An 11,396-nucleotide genomic window follows, 5' to 3' on the forward strand; every position below is an offset into this window, starting at 1 on the left:
TAAAACACAAACGGTTCATCCGATTTCAAAATTTATTTTTTTTCATATTAAAGACTGTCCCAGAAAGTATGGACGCACTTTGATTTCGCTGTAAATAATTCACAAGATATTAGATATTCGATATACTGATAATATTAGACTACAACAACAGAATATTATTCTCAACATTTGCTACTTAGCCATTGTAGACTAGCTGGTGCACCTTCTTGCGAAATTAAATTCCGCACAGACTTCTTGGAGACAAGTTTTGACACTTTTTTCAATCTTTTTCGAACTGTTGAATGGTTTCGGCTGCCGAGACATGTTTTTTAAGATGTGCTTTCGTTAATGCCCAAAATTCCTCAATTGGTCGAAGTTGTGGACAATTTGGTGGATTCATGTCTTTTGGGACGAAAGTGACATCTTTGGTAGTATACCATTCTACCGTTGATTTCGAGTAGTGGCAAGAAGCAAGATCTGACCAGAAGACAACAGGATCCTTGTGGCTTCGAATCATGGGTAGAAGTCGTTTTTGTAAACATTCCTTGATGTATATTTCGCTGTTCATTGAAGCAGTGGAGATGAAGGGTTTCGAAATCTTACCACAGCTACAAATTGCTTGCCAGACCGTAGCTTTCTTACCAAATTTTTCGACTTCAATCGATGTCTCGGACTAGTTTAACACTTGCCCTTCTCGCACCGTATAATATTGTGGTCCCGGCAAGGATTTGTAATCGAGTTTCACGTAGGTTTCGTCGTCCATGATTATGCAGTTCAAATTTCCAGCAAGAATCGTATTGTACAGCTTTCGAGCCCTCGGCCTGATCGATGCTTCTTGTGTCGGATCACGTTTTGGTTGTTTCTGCTTCTTATAGGTTCGAATATTCAAACGTTCTTTAGCACGAAGAACATTAGACTTCGAAGTGCCCACTTTTTTGGTCACATCCCGAACTGAAACCTCCTTCTTTTGCTCGAACGCCTTCAGTATACGAAAAGAAAAACGAATAAACAACTGCACAAGTGGTTAGAGAAGAGTGTAAACAACAGGACGCAGCCATAAAAATTGACAGATTCTGAACCATTGCGAAATGGCAGCGGTTTTTGGTTGCGTCCATACTTTCTGGGCAGTCTTCAAAGTACAATCCTTCCGGTTAATAGTGGAATATAATTTCATTCAAATGGCTGCCTCGGCTGGCCTTGCAGTACGCCATACGGTCGGTCCAGTTTTTCAGTACATTTTCGATTGTATGCAGCTTTATTTCAGCTATGGCTGCACGATTGTTGTCCTTCGAGGCTTGAATTGTCTCTGGCTTGTCCACATAACACTCATCTTTGACAGCCCCCCAAAGATAATAGTCTAACGGCGTCAAATCACAGCTCCGAGGCGTCCAAACGACATCCGAATTTCGACTGATAATTCGATCTTCGAAGACTGTGCGCAGAAGATCTATCGTAGCGTTGGCTGTGTGGCACGGAGCGCCGTCTTGTTGGAGTCAAATGATGTCCAAGTCTTCCTCTTCAAGTAACGGGAATAACCAATCGCTAATCATGGTGCGGTAGCGCTCACCATTGACCGTGGCGGCGGCTCCTGCCTCATTTTCATGATGCCGCCAGACCAAAATCCGCACCAAACCGTCACTCTCCGAGGATGCATCGGCTTCTCCGTGATAACGTGCGGGATCTCTGTCCCCCAGATGCGACAATTTTGCTTATTAACATACCCGCCGAGATGAAAATGTGCCTCATCCGAGAAGATGAGTATTTAGCAAAAATCGGGGTCTTCTTCAAGCTGATCGCAAGCCCAGTTTCAAAATAAAACTGCACTATTTTCACGCGTTCCTCAAGCGTATACACAACAATTTTCGTTCAGCGGAAGGATAAAACTAAGTTTCTGTCAAATCAGAAGTTACTTTAAGGTTACCATTGTTGAAATAACCGCTAGTTAAAAAAACCTGTTTTAATCCACCTAGTGATGTAATGATGCCTTGCTCATATAGATCATACTATCATATACAGTTGTGTTCAAAAAAATAGCAGTGCACCATCACCTATTTTTAGTTTGAATATTATTTATGTGTGCGTCATCGGTTTAGCTAACCAACTACCTTAATATGTAGTAGTGATATCCCAATTCGTAAATAGGTATTGTTTGCAACCTACACATTTTGACGAGCGTATATTTTTGTATTTACCATTTGCAGTGACAATTTTTTTCTGTTCAAAATAGTAGCAGTGTCGAAAGTTTTATTGTAAACTGCTGGTTTGTGGGAATTTTATCAACTTTTTCGATATTTGCTCTACCGATAAGATTAAGAATATAAACAATAAGATGGAAAACATGTTTGTTTTTATTGAATTGCAGAATAATGGGTCGTGGTAAGCATTGCACCGAGGAAAAACGAAAGTGCATCAAATCCTTGATTGATGGAGGCAAAACTTACAAAGAAGTGCAGGAAATAATCGGGTGCTCCGCTAAAATGATCAGTAATGCTGTAAAATGGAAAGAGAAGACTGAACGTCGTGGCCGGAATCGATATACTTCCCAAAGAATCGACAGAAAAATTGCTAAGTTGGCTCACATAAATCCCAACACAACTTCCAACAAAATCAAAGACGACCTGGACTTACCTGTGAGCACCGTTACAATCAGACGGCGATTAATGGAAGCTAAGTTGTATGCAAGGAGTCCTCGGAAGGTACCTTTGTTGACAAAACGACATGTGTCGAACCGTCTGAAGTTTGCCAAAATGCATATCGGTTGGCCGAAGGAGAAATGGCGCTATGTTTTATGGACTGATGAGTCCAAAATAGTCCTGTTTGATTCGAAAGGTCGTCGACAATACGTGCGACGTCCTCCTTGCACAGAATATCAACCAAAGTATACGGTGAAAACAGTGAAACACGGTGGAGCTAAAATAATGGTATGGGGATGCTTCTCGTACAATGGTGTTGGGCCAGTCTATCGCATACCAGGCATCATGGACCAACATGGGTACATCGCTATACTCAATGAAGTAATGTTCTCTTATGCAGAGGAGGAAATCCCCCTGAAATGGTTGTTTCAGCAGGATAACGATCCAAAACATAGCAGTAAGCGTGCCAAAGCATGGTTCCAAGACAAAAAAATTGAGGTTATGGAGTGGCCAGCGCAGTCTTCCGACCTCAATCCTATTGAGAGTCTGTGGAGAGATGTCAAATACGCTGTTTCTGAAGCAAAGCCGAAAAATGCGGATGAACTGTGGACTGTAGTACGCGATTGCTGGGCGGCAATACCTGTTTCCCGATGCCAAGCCCGAGACGGTGCGCCATTGTAATCAAAAACAGAGGATACGCTACAAAATACTAGGGTGTGCGCACGTTTCACTGGAACAATATTAACTGAATTTATTTCACATTGTTTTTTTTCTTGAGATGAACTCTAATACTGCTATTTTTTTGAACAGTGAACTTTTGATGATGATTTTGAAATTTCATTGCCAAATAAATGAACTTTCAAAAACAAAACACATACAAAACTTTGTCGAAAGATACCTGAAATAATCACTATCAAATAGATCCGAATTAAATGTTAGGTTTTGAATCCTAACGAATTTTCCGTTTAAAAATAACCACTGCTATTATTTTGAACACAACTGTATAACAGACCGGGTGAAAAGTTCGTATCTTTTCTATGAGAGGGCGCCACTAGAATTAAATCCATGCCATTTTCAGTTAGTACTAACCTTCAAAAGATACGTGTATAAATTTGACAGCTGTCTGATTATTAGTTTGTGAGATATTTTGAGTGTAGCTCCTTTGATATTGTGAAAAAAAATGAAAAAAAATAGGAATTTCGTGTGTTGATGAAACACTACTTTTTGATGAAAAAAGTGCCGCCGATACCAAAACATGGCTTGATGAGTGTTATCCAGACTCTGCACCGAGCGAAGCAACAATTCGTAAATGGTTTGCAAAATTTCGTACTGGTCATATGAGCACCGAAGACACCGAAATTTTGCAAACCACTCACGAATTGTTGCTTCGCCCGGTGCAGAGTCTGGATAACACTCATCAAGCCATTTTTTGGTATCGGCGGCACTTTTTTTCATCAAAAAGTAGTGTTTCATCAACACACGAAATTCCTTTTTTCCATTTTTTTCACAATCAGGGTGTTTGGCATTTCTTCTAAATGTAGCTGTTCTGGAGATATTTGGATATTTAATTATAACACCATTTTTTATATTTACATGAAATATTTATTTGCTTCCTATATCTACAACGATTACATGTACATGAATGATTCTTAATTATATTTAAGGTTTTAGGTTTTTGAAAATTGTATGAGTACTACGTGCAACATCATTCGAATACAGTCTTGTGACGATTGTGGTTTCTGAAATCCGAACGAAAGAATGGTATTTCTGCGTGCCTGGAATCATTTTGGTATCCTTATAAACACTACTCCACTCGGTCACACCCCGTTAATATTCTTCTTGTGACACGTAACAAAAAGACACGGTCGTGAATGCATCTCGACGTCTCTGCTCTGCCCATTCATATAATTGATTTGCAGTTGTGATTGGGTGTTCATGTAGTTTAGCCAAGCTTTCACGTCGTGCCATTCGCTTTAAATTACCCCCGAGTGCATCACATGGTCCTTTACCATGAGAAGTGCCAAAAAATGCCACTCAGCATCAATATTATACATGGATTTAAATTTACAGAGACTTGCAATTTTTGTTCTCATTCGTAACCGAATGTTCGAAGTGAGTACACGCGTTTTTTTTAACAATCGACATCGGTAAGACGAAGGTGCCTATCACAGCAGAGGCTGTAGTATAGGCATTAAATAAAAGTGATAAAAAGTAGCATCCCCGCAAGTGAGTTCTGTCTGTGCACCGGTTTTGTATCGGTATCGACAGTAGACGCTATTGTGCTATCCTCGGGCAGCAGTTATTACCATTGTTTGCTACCCGCATCGCAGCAGCCAAATCCTGAGTCAAGGTCACGCTGAAGCACAACGAAGAAGTGAAGGAGCAACTCACCTAACAGCTTACCGTGACATACTTTTAAGTATTTTCTCAAACTTTTTCTTTCAACTTTTACTATTCATATATTTTCTTTTAATTTTATTTCTTTCTTTCTCATTTCAAGTGCGGGAGACTTCTTTACTCCCGCACTTTAAATATGAATATTGATGACAGTGGGGGTGTCTCGGAGGAGAGCGAAGCTGAACGAATGAACGAAGAACATTTAGAGGCTGAGTTTGCTTCCGAGATGCCATCTACCCCTCCTATACCATCTCCCCCTCCGATACCATCTCCCCCTCCGATACCATCTCCCTCTCCGATGCCATCTCCCTCTCCGATGCCTCCATCTCCCTCTAAGATATTGCCTGCCCGCCAAAAAGTTTACCAAGACGATGGCTCGGGGGGTCCGTGGGTGGTATACTTCCGGCCCAAATTAAAGTCTCTCAGAGTTTTAAATATTGCTCGGGACCTGGAAAAACATTACTCGGCAATAAAAACAATAGATAAGGTTTCGCCAAACAAGTTACGCGTTGTTGTGTCCGACCTGAAGCAAGCAAACAAGATTGCTACCAGCGAGTTGTTCACGAAGGAGTACCGCGTGTACGTCCCGTCTCATGTGGTGGAGATCGACGGTGTGGTCCGTGACGAAAGTCTGACAATCGAAGATCTGATGAAGGACGGGGTAGGCCGTTTCAAAAACCCCGACCTTCAACCAGTGAAAATTTTGGAGTGCAAGCAATTGCACTCCAAATCGATAGATGGTAAATTTTACCAATCGGACTCATTTCGCGTGACTTTTGCCGGATCTGCACTTCCAAATTATTTGGTAGTGAGTGGAGTTCGTCTACCTGTTCGGCTGTATGTACCGCGGGTAATGCATTGTACAAGCTGCAAACAGCTAGGCCATACGGCAACCTATTGTTGCAACAAACTGCGATGCGGCAAATGCGGAGAGGCCCATGAGGACGATCTCTGCAGAAGAGCAGTGGAAAAGTGTTGCTACTGCGAGGAGAATCCTCATGATCTTTCGGTGTGCCCTACGTACATACAGCGTGCGGAGAAATTGAAGCGATCCGTGAAAGAACGTTCCAAACGTTCTTATGCGGAAATCTTAAAAAGAACCACTCCATCGACCCCTGAGAACCCGTTTGCAATCTTGCCAGTTGAAGAGGATACCTCTGACGACCCAGGCGAAGGACCTTCCTACACACAGGTTGAAGGAAGCAGGAAAAGACAAAATCTGGCTTCTCCCAAGCTTCCTCGTAAAGGCCTCAGACTGTCCTCTTCGTCACAAAAGAACCAAACGGAAACAAAAAGTGCTGACTCAAAACCGAAGCAAACACCTCCTGGGTTCAAAAAACTTAGGGATGATAAGGAGTACCCAGCACTTCCTGGGGCATCAAAAAACCCGAATGACCCCAAAGCACAACCAGAAAATCCAACAAACGCTGGATTATTGAAATTTTCTGATATCGTGGACTGGATATTAACAGCCTTCAATATTACTGATCCTCTGAAAAGCTTTCTAACTGCTCTACTGCCAACAGTAAGGACATTTTTAAAACAGTTGACTGAACAATGGCCCCTCCTCGCAGCGATCGTATCTTTTGATGGATAATTTACCACTGAGAATCGAAGATATGATCATTGTGCTTCAGTGGAATTGCAGAAGTATCATCCCAAAACTTGATTCTTTCAAACACTTAATACATACTCATAATTGCGATGTATTCTCCTTGAGTGAAACTTGGCTTACTTCTAACATCAACCTCGACTTCCATAATTTTAACATAATCCGCCTGGACCGAGAAGACTCTTATGGAGGAGTACTTTTAGGGATTAAAAAGTGCTATTCATTTTATCGTATTAACCTCCCCTCGACACCGGGAATTGAAGTTGTTGCTTGCCAAATTAATATTAAAGGCAAAGATCTATGTATAGCTTCTATCTACATTCCTCCCAGAGTCTCGATAGGGCATCGTCGGCTTGCAGACATCATAGAACTTCTTCCTTCACCGCGGCTGGTTTTAGGGGACTTTAACTCGCATGGTACAGGATGGGGCTGCTTATATGATGATAATCGTTCTTCGTTAATCCAAGATCTGTGTGACAACTTCAATTTGACAATTCTAAACACGGGAGAAATGACACGGAACCCTAGACCGCCAGCACAACCAAGTGCGCTGGATTTATCCCTTTGCTCGACTTCGCTACAGTTAGATTGCAAGTGGAAGGTAATCTGTGATCCTCACGGTAGCGATCACTTGCCGATCATAGTTTCTATCACCAACCGTGGAAGACCATCGGAAACAATCAATGTTTCGTACGATTTCACACGAAACATTGATTGGGAAACTAGAAACATCACAGGAGCTTCCTCCGGAGGAAGAGTATACATTTTTGGCTGGCTTGATTCTTGACACCGCAATTCAAGCTCAGACGAAACGAGTACCTAGCGCGCAAACTAGTATGCGTTCTCCCAACCCATGGTGGGACATAGAGTGCTCAGAGCTGAAAACGAAAAAAGCTTCAGCCTTCATCTCGTTTAGAAGGAACGGAACTCCAGATAATTATCGGAAATACGCGGCGTTAGAATTTCAAATGAAAAGTCTGATTAAAGCTAAGAAACGCGGTTACTGGCGAAGGTTTGTTGACGGATTAACGAGAGAAACAGCAATGAGCACTCTTTGGAATACGGCCCGTCGCATGCGCAATCGAAATCACGCGAACGAAAGCGAGGAATATTCTAACCGCTGGATATTTGATTTCGCTAAGAAAGTATGTCCTGATTCTGTTCCGGAACAGAAGATATCCCGCGTCGCGACATTGAATACAAACGAAACACCGTTTTCGATGGTAGAGTTCTCACTTGCGCTCTTGTCGTGTAACAATAGAGCCCCGGGGTTAGACAGAATTAAATTCAACTTGTTGAAAAATCTGCCCGACTCTGCCAAAAGGCGCTTGTTGAATTTATTCAACAAGTTCCTCGAGGGTAATATTGTCCCACACGAATGGAGAGAAGTGAGAGTTATTACTATTCAAAAACCTGGAAAACCAACCTCCGATCACAATTCGTATCGGCCGATTGCTATGCTTTCCTGTATTCGGAGATTGTTGAAGAGAATGATTCTCTTCCGTCTAGACAATTGGGTCGAAACAAATGGATTGCTTTCAGGTACACAATTTGGGTTCCGCAGGGGCAAAGGAACGAACGATTGTCTAGCGTTGCTCTCAACAGAAATTCAAATGGCATTTGCTCGTAAAGAACAAATGGCATCAGTTTTCCTCGACATCAAGGGGGCATTCGATTCAGTTTCCATTAACGTTCTATCTGAGAAGTTGCATCAGCATGGTCTTTCACCAGTTTTGAACAACTTTTTATATAATCTATTGTCCGAGAAACACATGCATTTTGAGCATAGTGACTTGACGACAAAGCGATTCAGTTACATGGGTCTTCCTCAGGGCTCATGCTTAAGCCCCCTTTTATACAACTTTTACGTAAATAACATTGATGAATGTATCAACACATCTTGCACGCTAAGACAACTTGCCGACGACAGTGTTGTGTCTATTATAGGACCCAAAGCTGCCGATCTCCAAGGACCATTGCAAGATACCCTCGACAACTTGTCGACATGGGCTTTTCAAATGGGTATCGAGTTCTCTACGGAGAAAACTGAGCTGGTTGTATTTTCAAGGAAGCGAGAACCTGCGCAATTACAGCTTCAACTAGGGGGTGAAACCATAGCTCAGGTTTTCACATTTAAATATCTCGGGGTCTGGTTCGATTCCAAAGGTACCTGGGGATGTCACATTAGGTATTTGAAACGAAAATGCCTACAGAGAATCAATTTCCTTCGTACAATAACCGGAACTTGGAGGGGCTCTCACCCAGGAGACCTGATCAGGTTGTGCAAAACGACGATATTGTCAGTAATGGAATATGGATGTTTCTGTTTCCGCTCCGCTACGAATATTCATTTCATTAAACTGGAAAGAATTCAGTATCGTTGTTTACGTATTGCCTTGGGTTGCATGCAATCAACCCATACGATGAGTCTTGAAGTGCTGGCGGGCGTCTTACCGTTGAAAAACAGGTTCTGGGATCTCTCATATCGACTGCTAATCCGATGCGACATTTTGAATCCGATGGTGATAGAAAACTTTGAAAAGCTCGTCGAGCTTAATTCACAAACCCGTTTTATGTCCTTGTATTTTGACTACATGGCTCAGAATATAAATCCTTCTTCGTTTGTTCCCAATCGTGTTCATTTTGTGGATACTTCTAATTCTACTGTGTTTTTCTACACATCCATGAAAGAAGAAATTCGTGGAATCCCGTATCCTGTACGCCCTCAAGAGATCCCAAAAATTTTTAATAATAAATTTAAAGAAGTCGACTGTAATAAAATGTTTTACACTGACGGATCATATCTAGACGGGTCCACTGGCTTCGGTATATTCAATGTAAATTTCACCGCTTCCTAAAACGTTTCATTACTTGTTGGGTGTCGTTGCTAAGCTGCCAGCACAGCCCGGTGGCAAAGATAGGGCGCTCCAGCAAGTGCTAGCGTGGCCAACATCTGGGGCATTTGGTGGGCAATCAGAGCGCTCAAAGTACGGTAAACAAACATTCGAGCATTTCAATTCGAGTAAAATCTTAATTTCCTTATCGTAGTGATGATATTCTGATCGATAATTTGCGCGGAAGTGTTTTAAAGGGTACTGAATAAACAAGTAGTTTGTAATATCCAGATTTTTGTTAGCCATTCTTCTTCATTGTTTTGGTTTTTGCAGAATGATGCTGGCCACAGTTTCATGACGTCATAGCAGGGGGCTGTGCCAGCACGATAAATCAAAAATGACAGATTAGTTGAAACAACAGTCGATTAGTTGTACCAAATTTTAACCAATCAAAATCAGAAAAACAACTAATATTTTAGTTGTTTTGCGATCGCTGGCTTTTCCGTGTACTAACTGAAAATGGTATGGATTTAATTCTAGTGGCGCCCTCTCATAGAAACGAACGAACTTTTCAGCCGATCTGTTACGTTGTGTTTCGCTTGGGTTGCGTCAACCAAACGAATTTTTGCGTTTCCACCACCCGGATTCATGAAAGTTCAAGTGTTTATGGTATGAAGGAAGATTTTGTGTGTGTATAATGCTTATGACAGACATGTGATATCGGAATCACTGTACACTATGAAATCACATGTCTGTCACCCTAAATCACGGTGGTATCACGCGAGCATCATGATACACATCACTGTTTACTGCTACCAGCGCCATTGGCGAGCAATGGAAATGAAACAATATTTCCTTCTTTTAGGCATCAAATAATAAACAGCCATCGTTTTATTTTGCAAAAAAAAATCTCGATTAAATTAAATTAAATCTAACAAGCTGCATAAAACTAATATACTTTGTCAACGTTGTAGCATATTTTAAAAATGCAGTCAACAAAGAAATGCTCATAAATTTGATGAAGGTTTGAAATACAAATAAAATTGTTCATTCCATTCCATTCAATAACAAGTAAATTTATTGTTGAAATGGATTTAAAAACATAATGATTCATATTTTTAATGCTCATGTGGTAATAATAAACGATAAATATCCAATAGCAAACATAAACCAATTGAGTGATCATCCTGTTTATTGGTGACCTATATTGAATTATGGAAACTCTAATTCTACTAATTACTTTGTCTTATATTGTCAGGTTGAATGCTGTTGGATAGAAAGAAAACTTGTTTTTAAATTGTTTAGAAAGGGAGTCTTATTTTGGGTATGAATAGAGAACAGCGAATTCAATTTAATAAATACTCGTTTTAAAATCAGTTTTATGATGAACATAATCCTTTTTATGGAAATTTCGTATTGACAGCATTTTTCTGGAATATGTGTGTGTTCCATGCCGTTTTTGATGGTTACAAACTAAGAATATCTTATGGCGTTTTCGTTTTTAATTTGCACTACACCGGTGCAGTGCTACACTGAGGCATGAATAAACGAACAAAAATGACGAAAACATAAACAGTAACCATTGACTACAATTAACGATTCCATTGCACAGAGCTACACCAAACTTTTGATGAGTGCTACACCAGTGGTATCGGTGCAGAAAAAGTGTAGCACTGGTGTAGTGCAATTGGTAAAAACGAACGGTTTAGGTGCAGCTTTCGCTACACCGGTGTAGTGCAATTTAAAAACGAAAACGACATTAGATTTATTTACTATTTTGAGGCTCAATGTTAAAAGTTTAGGCGCTCTTAATTTAATCGTGAATATGCGGGTGAAAGAGAAATTATGACTGAACCTTGAAATTTATGCGAATTTTGCCAAGTCGGCATGATTTACAAACAAAATTTGGCAATTCATCACCTTTTGGGTAGAAAACATTTT

Source organism: Malaya genurostris, chromosome 2 (genome assembly GCF_030247185.1).
Source record: "Malaya genurostris strain Urasoe2022 chromosome 2, Malgen_1.1, whole genome shotgun sequence".
Taxonomy (NCBI): domain Eukaryota; kingdom Metazoa; phylum Arthropoda; class Insecta; order Diptera; family Culicidae; genus Malaya; species Malaya genurostris.